Source organism: Scyliorhinus canicula, chromosome 22 (assembly GCF_902713615.1).
Source record: "Scyliorhinus canicula chromosome 22, sScyCan1.1, whole genome shotgun sequence".
NCBI lineage: Eukaryota > Metazoa > Chordata > Chondrichthyes > Carcharhiniformes > Scyliorhinidae > Scyliorhinus > Scyliorhinus canicula.
Genome location: NC_052167.1, coordinates 6101702 through 6122853, shown reverse-complemented (window position 1 = coordinate 6122853; position 21152 = coordinate 6101702). Strand labels below are relative to the sequence as shown.

Below are 21152 nucleotides of genomic sequence, written 5' to 3'. Positions count from 1 at the left end.
GTTTTCAATGTTGATCAAGAGTAAGTCCTGGCAGGGACACTGGGAATATGTCTTGCTCTTCAAATTGTATTCTCAGATCTGAAATACGCATCGGAACCACCATAAAGCGACAGAAGGGCCTTCATATAGTGGCTTATTTGCACTCCCTAGGTATTGTAATTGAGTGTGAATTAGTTGAAACATTCAGGTCAACAACATCAACACATTGTACTTAAGCACAAGAGCATTATAAAATTTGCCCTTAGTGTTTAAAATTTTATGAACTATGATTAACCTAGGACGAAAGTTCGGCACAACATCGTGGGCCGAAGGGCCTGTTCTGTGCTGTATGTCTCTATCTATCTATAAAATATGGTACTCAGCCACATAAGAGGATATTAGGGCAGACAACCAACTGTTTGGTCAAAATGGTAGGTTTCAAGGAGTGTCTTAAAGGGGGAGGACAAAAAAGAGACAGAAAATTGCAAAAGTTTGAGGAGGAAATTGCAGAGCCTCCAGAGCTGCAAGAACCACCACCTACAGTGAAGGGATGGAAATTGAAGATGCTGGAGAGGCCAGATTAAAGGAGCTCAGATATCTCAAAGGTTTCTAGGGCTGGAGGAAGTTACAGAGAAACAGCATTGGGGAGGTTTGAAAACGCGGATGCAAACTTTAAACTGAGGCCCTGATTAACAATATACATTAGCGAGCATCAGGGTAATGGGTGAACAGGATTTGGTGTGAGTTAAGGCATGGGTAGCAGAATTTCAGATGAGTTTTGAGTTTATGAAAAGTGTAAAAAGTGTACGAAAGGGGGCCAGTCAAGAATACAGCAGAAGAGTCAAGTATGGAGGCGAAAAGCCAGGGACAAGGGTTTCAGGATACGAGTTAAGACTGTGACTGTGTCGGGGAATGTTACAGAGGTGGAAATAAGAAGTCTAAGTGATTGCATGCACATGTGGTTGGAAGCTGATATGACGCCAATGTTACAAACAGTCTGGAGAGGAAGGGAGTCGATTGTGAAGGATTGAAGTTAATGGAGTTTGTGGCAGGGAACAAAGGCAGTAAATTCAGTCTTCCCAATATTTTCTTGAAAGAAATTTCTGCTCATCCAATTCTGCGTGCTGGACAAGTAGTCGGATTATTTTGAGACAACAGAGGAATTGAGAGAGGTGGGGGTGAGGCTTTTGCCAGTGTACGCATGGAATATGATGTAATTGAGAGGCAGCATGTAAATGAAAATAGGAAAGGCTTAAGGTGGATCCTGGGGGACACCAGAGGGAGTGGCACAGAAGCAAGAAGAGAAGCCATTCCAGCTATTCTCTGGCTACAACCAAAAAGATAGGAATGGAAGTGGGTGACTGCTGGATTGGAGCTTGCAAAAACAACTTTCTGACAGGAATACTACAAGTAAGCCAGAAAAGATCTGATTTGACGAATTGTGGAATGATATTTGTTTCTGTTTACAAAGAAACCAATTTTTTAAACTAATTAAAAAATAGAACTTTATAAAAAGAGTGGCTGATCAAAATGAATGATGCGACTTAAACTAGAAAAATTAATATTCTAAATGCAAAATAAATACAATAATTATTATGCACCTGTCCAGCATGCATGAGTTAATCTGCGAAAATACTTTCAGCATTAAAAGGGGCTGTTTAGCACAGGGCTAATTCGCTGGCTTTGAAAGCAGACCAAGGCAGGCCAGCAGCACGGTTCAATTCCCGTAACAGCCTCCCCGAACAGGCGCCGGAATGTGGCGACTAGGGGCTTTTCACGGTAACTTCGTTTGTAGCCTACTTGTGACAATAAGCGATTTTCATTTCATTTTCATTTCATTTTTTCCAATTAAGGGGCAATATAGCATGGCCAAACCCACTTACCTTGAGTTGTGGGGGTTAGACCCACGCAGACAGGAGGAGAGTGTGCAAATTTCACAGGGACAGTGACCCGGGGCCGGGATCGAATCCGGGTCCTAGGAGCCGTGAGGCAGCAACTACTGCGCCGCTGTGCCGCCCTAATACAAAACATTTCAACAGGCACATTGTTTCCTGCGATTGTCTGTTTAATTTAGAGGACGTAAAAAGTTAGCTTTAAAAAGAATCTTCAATTTCACCGAATTCTCGTAACCTTGCAGTGTAAATTAGCTTTATTTTCCCCAGAGGGGTAACTGGCATTTACATTTGGAGATGTCAGCCAGTCGTGGGGTTTGAACTTCGCCGCAGTGAACGTCCCTTCCCCAGAAGAGTTTGAGTGAATAACAGATGTGCTCTGGTCCATTAATTTGTGTGGCATTTAAAGCAGTTACGGACCATCATCTGTGATTTGCCATCCAGACCGCACCTGAACAATCTGTCAGTAAACATTGTCACATTCAAACTTCACTCAAAATTATTGCGATCTCGCGAACATATTCAAGACCACAGGGCTGATATCGGAACTCAGTTAAACCATCTCTTCACATCTTATTTACGCTGCTACAGTAACCTTTGCATTATTGTAGTGGGTACTGGTGGAGGGGATTCCAAATTAGTTGGCCAAGTGATGCCTACCATCAGCGAAGCCAGTGTGCTTCACAAAAGAATAATTAGACGCAGGTCCGTCTCCAGAATATTTCAAATGGCGAGTTAATGCAATCAGCCGTACCACAGGGCAGCAGGCAGCCACTTCAAATTGTAAACAGGTAGGAATGAAAGGTGCAGCCACATTTCACATCTTCAAATGTTGCAGTGAGACCCAAGCAATGAGAAGAGAAAAAAAAAACTGCCCTCAAAAAGAAAATGGGTAGATCAGCATGGTATTAAAATCACAATGAAAACAAAATGCTTCTTAAAAATGCAAGAGTTCAGAGAAATAGTACTAAATAAAAAAATGAGGGGAAAGCGACGCGTCTAACAATTCAGCATTGGGGCGAAGAAATGCAAGGTTAGAGTAAGAAAAAAGTCCTCATCTCCTGATACATGAAAAAGCAGAGAACTGGCTGAAAAGTTACAGACATTTCACACCAACACTGGTTCTTCTCTTCACCTAGTTAAGCTGAATGAGATATGCATGTTATTTGGGGTGTGACAAATAATTAACTTTCAGCCAATCATTTTTTTTATTCAGATGACAATGGAATATTTTAATGCCAAAATTACCCAACCAATAAATGCAACACATCTACAGTAAACAAATGAGTTAAGATGCTTCTTTTCTCCACTCTGATTCTCCTGATATGCTCATGAAGTGTGTGCTGTGAGCCAGAGCCCTGTGAATGACCGAAAGCTATACATTTTAACAGATGTCATCCCCTTAGGAATATAAAACTTTACAGTAAGACATCTTGGTAAATAGTGTTTCAGGCCCACTTTCTCAGGTGATGGTTAATTGTTAAGCTCTTATAAAACTAATGTGCTGTATGGGAAAATATGGTGTTGAAATGCTGAAAACATGAATTCTTACAGTAACCATTTTTCTACATCAATTCTATTGATTCTGCCTTTCCTTATAGGCTTGATTTTGTTACTAAGTACACCAGTTAAAGGTCAATCCATCAGTTTATTGCAAACTGCCATGAAAAACCGATGTGTAGTGTCGGGAAGCAAATGTTGATATGTATTTTCCAAACCATGCCTGTTGTCAACTTGTAAATTTTGCATTCCGCATACCATTATTGATATCTTGGAGGATCCTTTGCACATCTGAGTTATGTACTTTTGAAGTTACAGTAACAAATTCACAGTTACATGGACAAGTTGGGCTTGAACTCCATAAGCTCTCGGAAAATGTCAATCTCCCACCACTTTAATGAATTTCTTCATTGGCACAATGAGATATTTCCTACATTTGTAGGTATGCAAATAATACCAAACGAACAAGTAATACCGTCTGGCTTCAGACAGTTGGAAAAAAAAAGAAAATGCGAGAAATTTTCAGCAGGGCATTGCTGCTGCCTGATCTACTGAGCATTTCTAGCTTTTTCTGTTTGCGTTTCACATTTTGACTTTCGTAGTAAAAGAAAATTGATTGAGCTAACTGGAAATGTTCCCTTTACAGAAGAGAAGTTGAAGAGGAGATTTAATTGAAGAGTTGAAAACGAGGGATACAATGGAAGAAACTACTTCTACTGCCAGCTGGATTGATAACTAGGAATTTGGTAACTAATCATCCATAATTCACAAAGGATCATAGGATCTTGCTCCATTAGGGAGAAACAAATCAGTTATATATAGCTTTAAGGACATCACTCCACAAGCGTGGATCAATAAACGAGTTATGCTTTCATTAACTACCAGAGCCATTCCAAGAATTGAACCTGGGCCGTTGGTGTCGTTCTGCATCATCCTCCAGCAAGAGCAGCAAAGTGGAACTAATTGGTTTGCCCTTTGAGCCAGCAGATATCATGGACTGAATAACATTCTTCTGATATGAGTTTATTCAATGATACATCCACAGGTGCATTTACGATACAGTATCAGTGTGAAGCTGTTTCACTGAACACTATGTCACACCTCTACTGCAAATACTCCAAAACTGGGATGAAGCAGAAGCTCTCCCGAGAAGGACATCTCAATCTGCACTACTTCAAAGTCAGCTTGGACCTTAATGGTCACAGACGTTAGCACTGTTGCTTCACAGCACCAGGGTCCCAGGTTTGAATCCGGCTTGTCTGTGGGAGTCCGCATATTCTCCGTGTGGGTTTCCTCCGGGTGCTCCGCTTTCCTCCCACAAGTCTCGAAAGATGTGCTGTTAGGCGTATTGGACATTCTGAAGTCTCCCTCTGTGTACCCGAACAGGTGCCGGAATGTGGCAACTAGGGGCTTTTCACAGTAACTTCATTGCAGTGTTAATGTAAGCCACTTGTGACAATGCTAAAGATCATTATTATTAATCTCAGATTTAAGACCACATTGAGTTTAACGTTGATGGAAACAAAACTAAGACTGCTCCAAACTAATGTTTAACTTCTAGCATTATAAATCTTGCAGAAAAATCTTAGTGCAAACAGGAGTCAAAGAAATTATTTTGAAGAAATAATAAAACACTTATACTCTTTTAATTAGTTAATGTATTTCAGTCTTTCAACATTAAATTATTTTTTCTAAGAGCAGGATGTTATCCTGTCCAACATTGATCACTCAATCACACCACTAAAACCGATATACTGTTCGATTATTTAATTTGCTGTTGAAGGAATCTTGCTGCATTCATACTGACTATCCTATTTGCATACATATTGCAATAAGTACATTCTAAAAGTAATTTGTTGAGAACTTTGTGACAACTCAAAATTAGGAAGTATTATGAAGTATGTACAGCTGGTAAACAGCCCCAAAGGTCTATATGCTGATGCTTAAGTTCCACGTGAGCCTCCTCCCACCTTTCTTTAGCTAACCTTATCAAAATATCCATAAACTCCTTTCTCCATCGTGTGTTTGTCTAGTTTTCAACTACTCCCAATGATAGCAGCTTCTGCATTCCAACGTTTTTCCTGAATTCCCTTTTGAAATTATCAGTGATCACCTTGTACTTATGACCCTTAGTCTGGTCTCGCCCACAAGTCAAAATATCTTTTCTAAGTTGACCCTATTAAATACTTTCATAATCTTGAAGACCTCTTATCTGACACCCCTGAAGTTTTTATATTTCCCAGAGGAAAAAGCTAGAGCCTGGTTAATCTTGCTTAATGTTTGGTATCATTCCAGTGGTTTTCTTTTTGTGAAAACTTATTTTCATCCTTCCTTTACCAGTTTCAAATCTCATGTGGTGTTGCTCAGTCTGATATTTGAAGCACAGTTGTGATGTTCAGCTGCTTAGATGAGCTATATTGAACCTGGTGTGCCCCTTCCGGGCAACTGTTCAAGTATTCACAAGGTTAAATGATGGAAATAGGCAATCCAGGTAATTGTAGCTACTTATAATAACTCCTGAAGTCAAACAGTTGTAGTTGCTCATAAACTGGAGTGAATGAATGGAGGTGTCATCCCGAATAAACCTCCATTTTGGTCGGTCACAAAGCCGAGACTCCAATTAGCTGGCGACAACGTTTGATCTCTTTCGGGATGCTTTGAGGACATCCCTACGGCTTTTTATGTCCTGAACTAAGGCTTCATCTGTTAAAAGATTGTACCACCATGTAGAATTTAATAAATGTTGCTGTAGGTCAGTTGCTGCAAATAATTCATAACCGAAAAATTGGTGCAGAAATGCCAAAATTAACACTGGTCAGTTCTCATGAGACACAAAGTAAATTTAAGCAAACTGAAGCCAAGGAGAATGTATCCTCCTTTCAACAAACCTAGGGAAATGTTTCATCCCCTCATACTGTACAGATTCGGGGGAAGATTAAAGATGTTTGTCAATTAACAGAATATAGACTTTTCTGACAAGACAGGAATATGCCACCAATATGCTCGCGAGGAGAAAAGTGAAAGAACACTGAGTGATAACACCCCTCTTGATTTCCTTTCCCCCATTCCCTCCATCTCCACATGCCCCCCCCCTCCCCCCCCCCCGTTCACAGTATTCTCCACCCATATCAATACTAAACACGACAAGTTTTGCATCTCTCTTGTCTCCTCACAAGATGTAGAACACTATTTGAAATCTGTGGTACTGGTTTCCAGTGGAGAGTGTTGCTCATCTCAAGTCTACAGCAAAGACTTATGTTGACATTTAATAAGTAGGATCTCGTCATTTCACTGCAAAAAAAAGAGTTGATCAATCCTTTATTTTACTTTTACCAAGCAGCATAAAGCATGCCCCATTGGATCTGGTGAAAAACACCTTGGGGCTATCAGCTGCTGTAACAACACCCATTTAATAAAACCAGAAAACCTGCACAGAAAATAGAAAACAGGTAAGATCAACATTCAATAACTTTGAAAAGTCACGAATCACCAAATGACCTGCTCCTGCTTCATTCACATTGACCGTGACAGCAGTTTGTAAGAAACAAACCCGTTAAAAGCCACACATAACTTAATTGTGCTGAGATGCAATAAAAGACTTCAAAGCCAACTTTGACCTCCTGTGCCAAAGAATTTAAAACCTGAACAGAAAGCACATTTTCATCACCAGTATGGATACTCATTTTTTCTGCTGCAGATTTGTTGGCCTTTTACCTCCTCATTATGACACTATTATTTTGGCCTTTTCCAGCACATGTGAACACACAAAGGACCTCATCGGTAACCTGCAATACATGACACGCAAGTACACAAGACCTTAAAAGACCCCTAAGTTTGAACAAGAGAACAGCATTTATTGGAAATTTCAAGTTAAAGTTTAAAAGTAAGGGTTGCTCAACACACTGAAAATCTTAATAAAAAATCTTCGGGAAAAGTTATTTGGGGTTTTTTTTAAAAAAGAGATTACATCTGATTATTACTACAAAAATGTGTCAGGAAGTAGCTGGTGTTCTCATCAACGTTGCCAGTGAACTTGTTAAGTGGAGCACTCAAATCATCAACACATTGCTGTCTGGCTACACATATTTCCAAGTGGCAAACACTGGGCAAACTGACTGGACAACATCCAACATATACTACATTTAGAAAAGAAATACAGAATCATAGAATATGTAAAGTGCAGAAAGAGGCCATTCGGCCCATTGAGTCTGCGCCGACCCTCCGAAAGAGCACTCTACCCAGCTCCACTTCCCCGCTCACCCTGCCCTATCCCCGTAACTTAACCTGCACATCCCTGGACACTATGGGGCAATTTAGCATGGCCAATCCACCTAACCAGCACACCTTTCAACAGAAATGAAGAGATTCTGGAGCTCAGGCCTAGCTGTTAAGGCAGCTGTGCAAAACTGTTGCAAAATAAATAGTTTTAAAAATGCAGCTTTCTGAAAGCAGTTTTTGATGGATTCACATATTTTGAAGCATAACATCATCAGTCGATTGGCAAGAATCAAGAGGAATTATTAACACAGGATGCTGAAAATGCTAATTAATTTGGGTCAAAGCAAATTAATTACAAGTTCTTGAACGGAAGACAATCTTCCTAAGAGTCTAAAAATTACAAATTTAAGAAAAATATTGGTAAGTAAAAGCTTAAATATTCGCAGATGTGTTATTAAGCAGGAGAACATAGTTCTGCAATTAAAGGGACATGATGCATCAGAATTTTAAATAATTATTTTTCTCATCAATATTCTCCCGTCACCTCCTTTGATGGAGGGCAATTACTTTGGCCAAATTTTCCCTTACCCAATGTAGGTTGCTGATGCCAACTCGAGCTCTTACTGGGATACGAGAACTCAGCCCAGGCTAGGAATTAAACCCTAAATGTTATGTGCCTGGCTGACTCAACCACCTCACTGGATAAATTGCTCTGCTCACTTCAACTTCAAAACCATTGTGGTTGTCTGACCTGGGAGAAAGCAATACATTCCCATTCCTACATTTCATTTGCATCAGTAGGCAAGTTTCAACAGTTAAGCAGGATCTTGTAGGTGGAAAACAATGAGAAAATGCAATTAATCATTTATAATATTACAACAGAGACTATCTTGCCGAAGTTTTTCGTAAAGTGCTTTGGTATGTCCAGAGGTCATGGAAGGCATTATATAAATGCAAGTCTTTTCTTAAAAAATAGACCACATACAATTCGCAGCCAAATTTAGTTTCTGAAGGGAAAACTGCTCATTGAAAACTTCCAACATTACATCTGCGTTGACGACAAAGTAAACAACTGATTTTAGTCATGTTGAAAGCAGCTTTGAAAGATTTCTATGATATTTGCAAAGAGGTTCCAGATAATAGCTCAAAGCAAGGCATGACACGCACCTCATTCTTCTGTGGTTACTGATTCAGAGTTGAGTGGCAACACAATATTATGGCAGCACATTTGATATCCATCATCAAATTGACTAGATTTGTGGTATTAAGACTAGGGGTAGGGCTGAGTTCTATTTGCTGGGCGGGGCCAGGAGCAGTGGTTATGACTGACCACTGTCATCCCAGTGGGGGGGGGGGGGGGGGGGGGGGGGGGGGGGGAGGAGAGAGAGAGAGAGAGAGAGAGAGAGAGAGAGAGAGAGAGAGAGAGAGAGAGGAGAGAGAGAGAGAGAGAGAGAGAGAGATGGACACGGGATGGGACAGGGAGACGGTACTGAATCCGAAGGTGGATAGGTGCCATGTTCGCTATCTGGCGTGTTGATTTGATTTATTGTCACGTGTACCAAATTACAGTGAAAAGTATTTTTCTGTGGCCAAGGGAATGTACACAGTACATACATAGTAAACAAAGGAAAATCAACAGAGTACATTGACAAATGGTACATCGACAAACAGTGATTGGTTACAGTGCGGAACAAGGGGCCAAACAAAGCAGAGACATGAGTAGTGTTGGCTGCGTTCATGAGTTCACGAGGGAGATTGGGGGGGGACCAGTGGAGGTTTCTGCACCCGCGGGAGAGGGAGAATTAATTATTTTCGCCAGTACACCATGCGTATTCGAGGATAGGCGTTTTTGTTATGGGAAAGGCGCTGTTGACAGGGGTAGCAAACGGCAGAATATTCTGCCATTGTCAACTCGGACAATGCTCCACATTGGGTGGATGTGGTCCTGGAGAAGGGACCGGCAGAGGCCTGCCTGGAGGCTGATCGGGGCGGGGGGTTTGTTGGCGGATCCAAATCTTTACACCAAAATGTGAAGGGTGATTGTGGACTATGTAGGGTTTAATAGGAATGGAGAGCTGTCGATGTCAGTGGTATGGAAGCGTTGAAAGCAGTAGTGAGGGGTGAGGTTATCTCAATTAAGGCTCAGGTGGAGAGGGAGGCAAGAGAGGACCAGCAACGGTTGGTAGAAGAAAGTTTGGAGGCGGATGGAAAGAATGCGGAGGATCCGGCTCCGGATCTTAGGGTGAGGAGGAAGGAGCTGCAGGCAACGTTTGACCTTCTGTCCACAGGAAAGGTGATTCGGATGTATGGGCAGAAGGCCAGCCGCTTGTTGGCAGGCCAGGGGAGTTGGTGCTGACACCCGAGTTTTTTTAAGAACCTGTGCAAATCGGAGCCTCCAGGAGATGAGTTAGACATGAGGGGGTTTCTGGGGCGGTTGGAGTGCCCTGTGGTGGTGATGGTTGGGTGTGGAGGTTGGGGGGCAGGGTTGGAGGAGCCTGTGGGGGTGGAGGAAGCGCGGGCAGCGATAGGAACAATGCAGACAGGTAGGGGAGGGGGTACTGCCGGAGACTATGGGACAGGCATCTATTTCTCTGCTGCTGAAAAGGATAAGGACCCCGTAAAGTGTGGGTCGTACAGAACCAATATCATTATTGAATGTGGATGCCAAGATTCTGAAAAAGATGTTGCCGCTCAAATTGGAGGAGTGCCTCACAAAGGTGATTGGGGAAGAGCAGACAAGGTTTGTGAAGGGCAGACAGCTGTCATCTATTGTGCAGCGTCCATTCAATGTGGTGCTTTCTCCGGCAGAAGGGAAGGAGTTGGGGATGGTGGTGGGATGCAGAGAAGTTGTTTGATCGTGCGGAGTGGAGCTATTTGTTTGCAATGTTGGAGAGGTTTGGGATTGGGCCTAACTTTGTGGCTTGAGTGAAACGGTTGTATAAGGACCAATAGCAAGTGTGTGCAAAAGTAAGATTAATTCAGGGTGCTTTCCTCTGCACAGAGGAACGAGGATTCATGCTGGCAATAGAGCCCTTGGCCATTGTGCGGAGGTGCTCAGATAAATAGAGGGAGATGGGGGCATAGAGTGGCCCTGTATGCTGATGATCTGCTGATGTATATCTCCAATCTGGGCTCATCATTGGGGGATATAATGGGACTGCTTAGGCTCCAAGCTAAATTTGGCTTTTTCAGGCTACAAGCTAAATTTGGGGAAAAGCAAGTGCTTTATGAAATCTTCTCTGGGGCGGGGGTTGCTATTGCGGGTGGCAACAACCCACTTTCTGTATCTGGGAGTGCAAATGGCTCAGGACTGGGCTCAGCTCCGTAAGTTGAACTTCGGGTTTGGTGAGCAGAGTTAAGGCAGATTTGCTGAGGGGGAATAGCCTTCCCCATCATTGGCAGACCGGGTGCAGGCAGTTAAGATCAACATTTTGCAGCAATTTTTATTCTTGTTTCAGTGCCTGCCGGTCTTTTTGCCAAGAATATTCTTTATGGGGTAGAGAAGCTGATATTGTGATTTGTTGGGGCAGGTACAGCCAGAGAAGGTAACAGTTGGGGTTCGGCCCTACCGAACTTGCTATACTATTACTGGGCGGCTTTTATGGGCCGGGATTTGGAGAACGCCAAAGTATATCATGGAGTTCACCTGACTCACAACTTTTAATAGATTTTGGTTATGAGGAGCATAAGGGCCCATTTTACAGGGGTTATGCAATAGAGATCTTAAGTATTTTTAAACAAATCAATCCTTATTCTATGAATCCAGTTAACATTTTATAAACACACAGTAAACATCTTATCAACTACCAACATAAATACCCCCCAAAGATACAGTACTCTATAGGTAACACTTAATAACTTTCCTAACAACATCCATAAGCCAAACACCCTTTTCCTACAAAACAGTAGATTTGAATTCCTTACAGAAAACAGATATTACTTTGAAGTTATCAAGTGGTCTGGAGACATTCTTTAGCATGCAGAGAGAGAGAGACCAAAAATACACCTTTGTTCGAAAACAAAACCAAAAAACTCAGAGCCATAAAGCAGCTGCCAGCTCAAAATGAAAGTGAAAGACAGAATCACAGCCCAGCTCCACCCACACAATGACATCACTGCAGCCATTTGATAAAACACACTTTTCTTAAAGGGAACCTCACATGATAGTGGCGAACGCTGAGTAGGTGTGGGCCGGGAGTAGGTAGACGGAGGCTTTGTGAGCGAAGATGGAGGCAGGTTTTTGTAAGTGGTCTGGATTGCAGCCGTTGGCAACGGTCCTGCCTCCATTTGTCCCAGAGAGGTACACAGGGAGTCCAATGGTAGTGGCCACGCTGAAATATGGAGGCAATTTCGGCAGCACTTTAAGGCTGGGCGGGTTCGAAGTTGATGCCGATTTGAGGGGAACCATGGGTTTGAGGCTGGGAAGATGGATGCAATTTTTCAGGGATGGAAGGAGCGACAGGTGGTGGAAATAGAGGATCTGTTCCGAGAAGGATGGTTTGCGAGTCCGGAGGAGTTGGAGAGGAAGTTTGGGATGCTGCAAGGGGAGGGTTTCAGGGGGCTACGGCCAAGTGGGAAGAGGAGCTTGAGATGGCGCTGGAGGGACTGTCGTGTGAGGCGCTGCGGAGGGCCAATGCTTCGACCTGGTTTGCGAGGCTGGGATTGATACAGCTAAAGGCAGCTCACAGAGCGTACCTGACAAATCGAGAATGAGGCGGTTGTGAGGGGGTGGAGGATATTTGTGAGCGGTGTGGAAGGGGCCAGCCAATCACGTACACATGTTCTGGTCATGCCCAAAGTTGGAGAAGTTTTGGGAGTTGTTCTTCAGCACCATGTCGGCAATTTTACATATGGACTTAAGAGCCTAGTCTCCCGGGTTCCATATTTGGGATGTTGGACTTGCTGGAGCTGCAGACGGGAGCAGGGGCAGATATTTTAGCCTTCACCTCATTGATCGCTCGCAGGCGAGTCATGTTGGGTGGAGATCAGTTTCTCCACCCTGCGCCTCGATATGGCTGGGAGATCTAATGGAATTCTTGTATTTGGAGACGGTGAAATTAGCTCTGAGGGGGGAGTCGAGTGGGGGGTTCCACAAGAGATGGGGTTTGTATGTATTGCATTTTAGGGAGCTGGTTGGCGCCAACTGCTACAGGGGCAGGGTGGAGATAGGTGGAGGGGGTTCCTAGGGTTTTGTTTTATTTTGGATTGTTTTATTTTGTAAAAGTTGTATATTTTATATGTTTAATTGTTAAAATATTAACATTTAAAAATTTGAATAAAAATATTTTTCAAAAAAGATTTGAGGTATTAAGTTAGCAATATGTGTCAGCCATCAAAAAACAACTATTAAATGTATTTAAATTAATTGCATACGTAAAGTTGATCTCTATTATAGTTTTGCCGTATCACTGAAATTAAATAATTGAAACCATGGTGAAAATATCTTCAATATATTATCAATGTATTCTGACCACTGGCTAATCCATTATCTCTTGGCGAAAACATTTCTAAATGCCGATTATTTCAACATGATGTGCAGCAGCGACATTTTGAACACAATATCGAGATTTTGTGGTCAGTTACGAAGAAACAGCATTGCTGTTCACTTCGTCGACTGCTCCCCACCACGTTTTCTCATCTTTTAAGCAGAGGCTTACTCCAATTCAGCTACTGATCCAACACATTGACCTGTGAGATGATCCTGAACCAGATCCCCAAGTTTTGGTAAGATCGAGCTCAGCTTTAAAGCAAAGTTTGAGGAAAATAGAACCCACAAGATTCCATGGGTTTTGAATAAACAAAAGCAAACTTCACTCAGCAAGGTCAAAATATATAAAACAATTTACAATATCAACCTTACATTCTGGGTTAATATAAGGTACCCGTGTATTAACAGGAAATTGGTTAAGCATGCCATACTCTGCAATAAGTAGCAAATGCAACCAAAACAGATCCCACTGATTTCTCAGCAACCACCCAGACTTCAGTAAACACAGAGTCAAACAATCTCATTGAAACTCAAGTCTCCCTCACGAGGGACTCCCATGCTTTCAAAGATCGAGCCTATGCATTTCCTCAATGTCGCTCCAACTCGACGACTGCACACCTCCCAGGGTTTCAATCTCGTTTCCTGGCCCTCTCTTCCCCAGATTTCGAAGTCTGCACTCCAGCCTCTCCTTACTGGCTCAATTTCAGCTCTCACAGCTGGCTAACTTCACTGGGCTGGCACTGCTACGCGATTTCACCAAATCCCAATCACCCCAGCTGCTCCAATCTCTAAATAGGACTTCTTTCAAGCCCAGACTCTTTCCAGCACCCTTCTGCCACCTTCTCAGGTCCTCAGGACTTCCCTTGAGCCCCAACACGACTGGGTATCAAAGGGCTTTAGGACTTTTCCTGAGCCCCAATGGGGCAGTTGGTGGAGTTACAACAGTAAACACCAAGGCGGCACAGTGGTTAGCACTGCTACCTCATGGGCTGAGGACCCGGATTCGCTCCCAGCCCCGGGTCGTTGTGCATGACAGTTTGCACATTCTCTCTGGTCTGCGTAGGTCTCACCCTCACAACCCAAAGATGTGCAGGGTAGATGGATTGGCTGCACTAAATTGCCCCTTAATTGAAAAAAAAAAGTTAGGGCAATTTTTTTAAAAAATAATAGTAAACACCAACAGCTTCACTGAAATGAAAATGAAAATGAAATGAAAATCGCTTATTGTCACGAGTAGGCTTCAATTAAGTTACTGCGAAAAGCCCCTAGTTGCCACATTCCGGCGCCTGTTCGGGGTGGCTGTTACGGGAATCGAACCGTGCTGTTGGCCTGCCTTGGTTTGCTTTCAAAGCCAGCGATTTAGCCCAGTGTGCTAAACCAGCCCCTTTTATTATCTAAACAAAATCTGGGTTGCGATATTACCCAGAACCCAACAGTGGTGACCGAAATGCCAATATTTTAGCTTTTTTATATACTGGGGTGAAGGCAATCAGTAGTTCAGAGCTGGTAACGGTAGGCAATTAAGAGCTCATGAAATATTATCAACTAGTAAATATTAAAACTCAGAGGAAAATAGCATGTTACTTTATGTGTCTGCGAGATATGAAATGACTTCTGTGATATTGATCCACTGCCCAGGGGCACGTTCAGCAAGCTGCCTCTAACAACCTCCCAATCTTCTTCAATATTGGCACAATAAGACACTCTGCTTAAAATCAATTTTCAATACCAGAGAGAGAAAAAAGAGATTCTGCAAGACAGAGAAGTTAACAATGAGAAAGACCTTTCAAATTCTGACGGTCAAGCACACTGACCTGTGTGCAACATTCCTAATGATGTAATGGTCTGCAATGACGCAACTGTTTAAGTACATTTCAAGAATGGTGTGGATTGCCCTCAAAACATGCCACGCTGTTATTTCGGAGGCCTTTATGTACTTCATTGAAGAAACCATGCACATATATAGGAACTGATCAAACACAAACAGACCAAAGCCAAAACATTTTTCTAATGGCTTAACTCTCCCAATATAATTGTATTCTTTAAGTAGACAGAGATACTGTTAAGTATTTCCCTTGAATAAAAGGGACCCATCAGAAGTAACACAATTAATCTTGCCCCTTAAATATTTTTAACCCAGGACAGATAATGTAAATAACGATGACAATGGGTCCACTTACACTGTAGCATCGGTGTGAATTAGCTCTACTTTATTCTACGGTGTAAACGCAACATAAATCTGGAATGAGGGGTGCTGTGCAAATAGAGCAGGGTAACACTGTGGAGGAAGAAGTCTTGCTCTTCCTTGATTCATGTTCATTTAGTGCCCTGGCTGTACTGACACTCCAACTAGACCACTACTGCTATAGGGTAGATTCAAATGTTCAAAATTTTATTTATCTTTTTTGACAAATATTTACCTTTAGAACATAGTGGAAATTGCTAAATACAAAGAAAGAAAGAATGTAAAGCACAATTTGCCATGGGGAATGAAAAATCCTGTAATTCAGTTAATCTCCTTGAACAACAACAGAAGTTAATATAGCATTTTTAACACCATAAAGTCTTCTGAGCCGCTTCTCACGGGAGCAACAGAAACAAAGCATGACACCGCGCCACATTCAGCAATATTAGATCAGATGACCACAAGCTTGGGCAAAGAGCTGGGTTTTAAGATGTGTCTTAAAAGATGGAAGGCAAGGTAGAGAGGTGGAAAGATGTAGGGAAGGTATTCCAGAGCTTGGGACCTAGGCAACTGAAGGCAGTCACAAATGGTGGGGCAATTATAATCAGGATGCTCAAGAGACCAGATTTAGATGAGTGCAGATATCTTGGAGGGTTGAAGGAGATTACAAATAAAGAGGGAGGCCAGGAAGGGATTTTTAAAAAACAGGATGAGATCCTTAAAACCGAAACATTGCTTGACCGAGGTCACAGAGGTCTTGTGATGACACAATTTGGAGTTGGAAGCTCATCCCAGAATCAAGCATGACATTAAGGTTGCAAACACTCACTGAATTTCAGAATTAATCTCAGAGCAGGGATGGAGTTGGTAGCTTGGAATGGAATTTGGATATGGACCAAAAGAAACAACGGCTTCAGTCTTCCCAATACTTAATTGGAGAAAATCTTCACTCATCCAGTACTAGATGTCAGATAAGCAACCTAATAATTTAGCAACAGGGGAAGAATCATGAGGGGTGGTTGTGAGGGACAACTGGGTGTTGTCAGTTTACATGCGAAAACCAACATTGCCTTCAGATGATGTCGTGAAGAGGCAGTATGTAGATGAGAAATAGGAGAGGGCAATGAATTTACCCTTGTCCAACACCAGCACTAACGGCATGGGAGCTGGAACTAAAGTACAAGTGATTCCCTGGCTGCAATTCAGCAGATAAGACCAGTGAGAGCAGTCCCACCCAACTGGATGGCATTGCAGAGGTGTTAGAGGAGGAGGATGTGATTGACTATGTCAACAGCTGCTGATTGCTCAAGGAGGATATGGAGGAAAAGTTTACCTTCTTTGCAGTTACACAGGATATTGATTTTATAATATTAATCTTTATTAGTGTCATAAGTAGAGTTACATTATCACTGCAATGAAGTTACTGTGAAAATCTCCTAGTCGTCACACTCCAGCACCTGTTCAGGTACACAGAGGGAGAATTCAGAATGTCCAATTCACCTAACAAGCACGTCTTTCAGGACTTGAGAGGGGAAACCGGAGCACCCGGAGGAAACCCACACAGACACGGGGAGAACGTGCAGGCTCCGCACAGACAGTGACCCGAGCCGGGAATCGAACCAGGATCCCAGGCACTGTGAGGCAGCAGTACTAACCACTGTGCTGCCTTGAGCCAATGCGGTACTGTGGCTGAGGTGGGAAACTGATTGACAGGGTTCAAACAGAGCTCCTGGAGGTGATTTGGGAGGCAACAACATGTACAATAACCTTCAAGTGAAAAGAGAGGCTGCAGGTGGGATTGTAGTTTGCGAGGATGGAGGGCTTACGGGTAATTTCATTTAAGAAGGTAATGACAGTTTCAAGGAGAGGGGAGCTCAACCCAGCAAAATCATCTTTGGTAATGTTTAAGGAGTTTCAATCGAGTTTTTCCAGTAAGCACTTGTCTGCTGAATGACCTCCCCCATTTTTGAGAGATGCGATAAATCAGGCAACAGGAAACATGTGTGAATACAAACAACGATCTGGTATCTTGAAACAAATTTACTTTAAAAAAAATTATTTCACACATTCCAATGAACTAATGTGAAGCAACCATACACATGCTAAGCCATACCTTACTATGTAAACCATGGACTGCAAATTCAGAAAATTAAAACAACTTTGCAGCCTGACCAATGAAATGGCCATAATGATGATAGCTATTCAAAGCAGCACGATTGTGGCATTGGAAACGCAAATACAACTTGACAGATGGCACCAAACTCATCATGCTATTGTATTTGCTTAATCCCATCACAACTGAATGAATAGCTTCTTTTTGAAGAGTCTACTAGATCACACCAGTTCATTTCCCACTACCAGATAACAAAGTCAACTTTTGCACAATGTGATTCTTTTAGAATACTTTCTAACAATACATACAGCTTTTTATCATGCCAAAACATCTCAAAATGGTCCTTTTTCTTGACCGAGATGGTCAAAGGCGTAGAATAACCCACGAGAGGTGGTGTGAATAGCAGTTGGAAAAAAATGCATATTGTTGGAAACAGCAACTAAAAAGTTACCAATCAGCAGAAGAATATTTGGTAATTTAAGGTTCTGACCACAAGTTTAAAAACCATAGCCTGGATTTTCCAATGTGTGTTATTTTAGGCTGTAACCCATTCAAAATCATTGGGCTTCTTTTAACATTAAATCTGAAAATTCAGCCGAGGTCCCAGGTTCGATCCCGGCCCCGGGTCACTGTCATGTGGAATTTTCACATTCTCCCCGTGTCTGTGTGAGTCGCACTCCCACAACCCAAAAGATGTGCAGAGTAGGTGGATTGACCATGCTAAATTTCCCCTTAATTGTAAAGAAACAAAATTGGATATTCTCAATTTAAAAATCTGAAAATCCTAGCTTATCTCTGATGACAAATGCAATTTATGTGAATGAATGTCAGGCTATCCACTAAAGGTAGCAAAAATAGGTATAGATTGTTATTTGAATGGGTGTAAATTGAGAGGTGGATACTCTGCGGGACACTGATGCCCTCGTGCATCAGTCACTGAAAGTAAGCACGCAGGTACAGTAGGCAGGAAAGACAGTTGTTGGCCTTCACAGCAACAGGATTTGAGTATAGGAATAGGGATGTTTTACTGCAATTCTATAGGGCATTAGTGAGGCCTCACCTGGAATAAAATGTGCAGATTTGGTGTCCTTATCTGAGGAAGGATGTTCTTGCTATGGAGGGAGAGCAGCAAAGAGCTTTGCTGCTAGCACAAGATAATGACTGCGAAAGTCTTCAGCAGTCCCAAAATCCCAACTGGTTCACTAATGTTTTTCAAGCAGGAGAATTTTCCTGTGACTTACCTGTAATTTTCACTTCCAACCTATTGTATTTCACTCTTCATACTCATGGGCAACAATATTGTCCTTTCTCAATTGTGAAGAAAGGCAATTAAGTGATATTACAATGAAGTGATGCTATGAATATACAATGTAGGAATAAAAGATTGGGGAAGATCCTTCCGAGAATGTTAAACTGAACTTCCCAGCAGTTTGTAACATAACCACAAATTCTACAAGGCGATCTTAAAAGTTTTGTGCGTGCATGTTTGTGTGTGTGTGTGTGAGAGACACAATTTAAATTCAACTAATGAACTTAATAACCAATAGTGGCTTGGGTGGCTATGTGGAGTTTGCACATTTTCCCCGTGTCAATGTGGGTTTTCTCCAGGTGCTCCGGCTTCCTCCCACAGTCCAAAGATGTGCAGGTTAGGTAGATTGGCCATGATCAATGCGTGGTGTTATGTGGAAAGGGAGTAGGCCTAGGTAGACTGCTCTTTCAGAGGGTCGGTGCAGATTCAATTGGCTGAAAGGTCTCCTGCTGCATTGTAGGGATTCTATGGACGATGGCACCCAAGGAAAAAATATTTTAAAATGCATTAAAAAATTTTAAAAACGATATAAAAATAAAAATTTAGAACAAAATAAAGCAGACTAGCTAAATGATTGGCAATTCTGTTTTCACCCGTTATTCATAAGCCTCGTGGAAACTCTGCCCAAGTATATTGGACGGCAAGGTAGCACAGGGGTTAGCACTGTTGCTTCACGGCACCAGGGACCCAAGTTCGATTCCCAACTTGGGTCACTGTCTGTGCAGAGTCTGCACGTTCTCCCCGTGTCTGTGGGGGTTTCCTCCGGATGCTCTAGTTTCCTCCCACAAGTCCCGAAAGACGTGCTTGTTAGGTGAATTGGACATTCTGAATTCTCCCTCAGTGTATCCGAACAGATGCTGGAATGTGGCGACTGGTGGATTTCACAGTAACTTCATTGCAGTGTTAATAAGTCTACACTAATAAAGATTATATTATTAATTGTTATTACTTTCTAGATACTCCAGCATCACTGCACAGAGTGATGTGACGACAATACCACTTTTACATTGGTTCCAGAATGAAAGTTAATGGGTGGTATTCTCCCCCCCACCCCCGAACGCCGGGTGGGAGAATCGCCAGGGCGCCGCGCGAATCGCGCCATGCTGCCCCGACCCCCTCACGCTAATCCGATGGAGTCTTGCCCACGATCGGGGCCCACCGATCGGCGGGCCGGCCTCTCCTCCCCCGGGCCTACCTCCTTCCGCGGCCGGCCCCAGAACACCAGCCCATTTGGCTGGGTTGGCACAGCGCCCATTTGGCGCGGCGTAGGGACGCTAGAGTGGCGTGAACCACTCCAGCGCCGTGCTGGCCCCGGGGCCAGAATAGGTCGTGCCCGGGCCCTGTGCGCGCCGTTGTGAAGCGTGACGACGTTCACGATGGCGTGGGCACTTAGTCCCGAGAGCGGAGAATACCGCCCAATATGATTTATGGGCCATTCAGCCTTACGGTTAACATAGGCAAACTAAAATTTAGTTTAATACAGATAATTCACAGTAAAAAGTTTATACATGTAGCAAGTTAATTGTTAGTCATGTCTCCTTCCGACAGAAAAGGAAAGCTTTTAGGGCATGTGTCCAACTGTATGCATGGGATATATTAAAACATATTTGGTATAATTATCAGTGGGAGAAAAAGCAGAGGCTATTCAAATTAAAATATGGATTGGTCATGTCCAAGCACAACATGGAAATATGAAACACTTGATGGACATGATATTTTAAACATTTTTCTCTTCTGATGTTGTGCAGGGTAGTACGGAAGACAGTAAAAACAGCGCCCAAGAGTGCGCGCGCATGCATGCATATGCGTCTGAGTGTAAAGTGACAACGGGGCAACAGTTGTTAGAAGTTACATTAAGGAACTGCTGAAACCCAGGAGATTAGGAATTAAATTTAAAATGCTCCTAAAGCTTTAACTGACATGTAATTAGCAGGGGGTCATGTTTTGAGGGCCCTGGCTCAGAGAGCAGGCCACTAAAACCAAACCAAACTGTGATTTTGCATGAAATGGTCAAAGGTTGTCTGGGGAAGGATTAAAATAAATCTACAGCAGCCAACAGCCAGTTCATGCCTCAGATACTTCCCAAGTGAACACACTTGGGAAGTAACTAATTGCGGTATTAGGCATGTTGCACAATTCAAATGTAGCATGACAATTTCAAAACAGCACTTGATAAACTGATTCTCGTATGACTTTCTCATAAACACCGCATTAATACAATAATTTTACGTAAATGGTACAAACTATCATGCTGAAGAATCTTCCACAACACCAGACTGAGCTGATATTAGTTCCAGGCTTCAGTGCTTTTGCCCTTCATGAGACCAATTGTTGGCACCCCAGTTACTTTTAACTCAAAATGAAATTACTAAATAAAACTAAATCAAAGTAAAGCAGTCACCCCATGACAAATTCATTGGTCCAAAACCAAACATTGATAGATATTGATCTGTAGCTCCATTGTGAAT

At 42.5% G+C, this 21152-nt stretch overlaps 1 protein-coding gene across 9 annotated transcripts in view; it reads right to left on the bottom strand.

Moving 5' to 3' along the window:
* gbf1 (golgi brefeldin A resistant guanine nucleotide exchange factor 1) overlaps positions 1 to 21152 on the bottom strand; it is a 237543-nt gene that overhangs the window by 122997 nt on the left and 93394 nt on the right. The gene's annotated exons all lie outside the window — the stretch shown is intronic.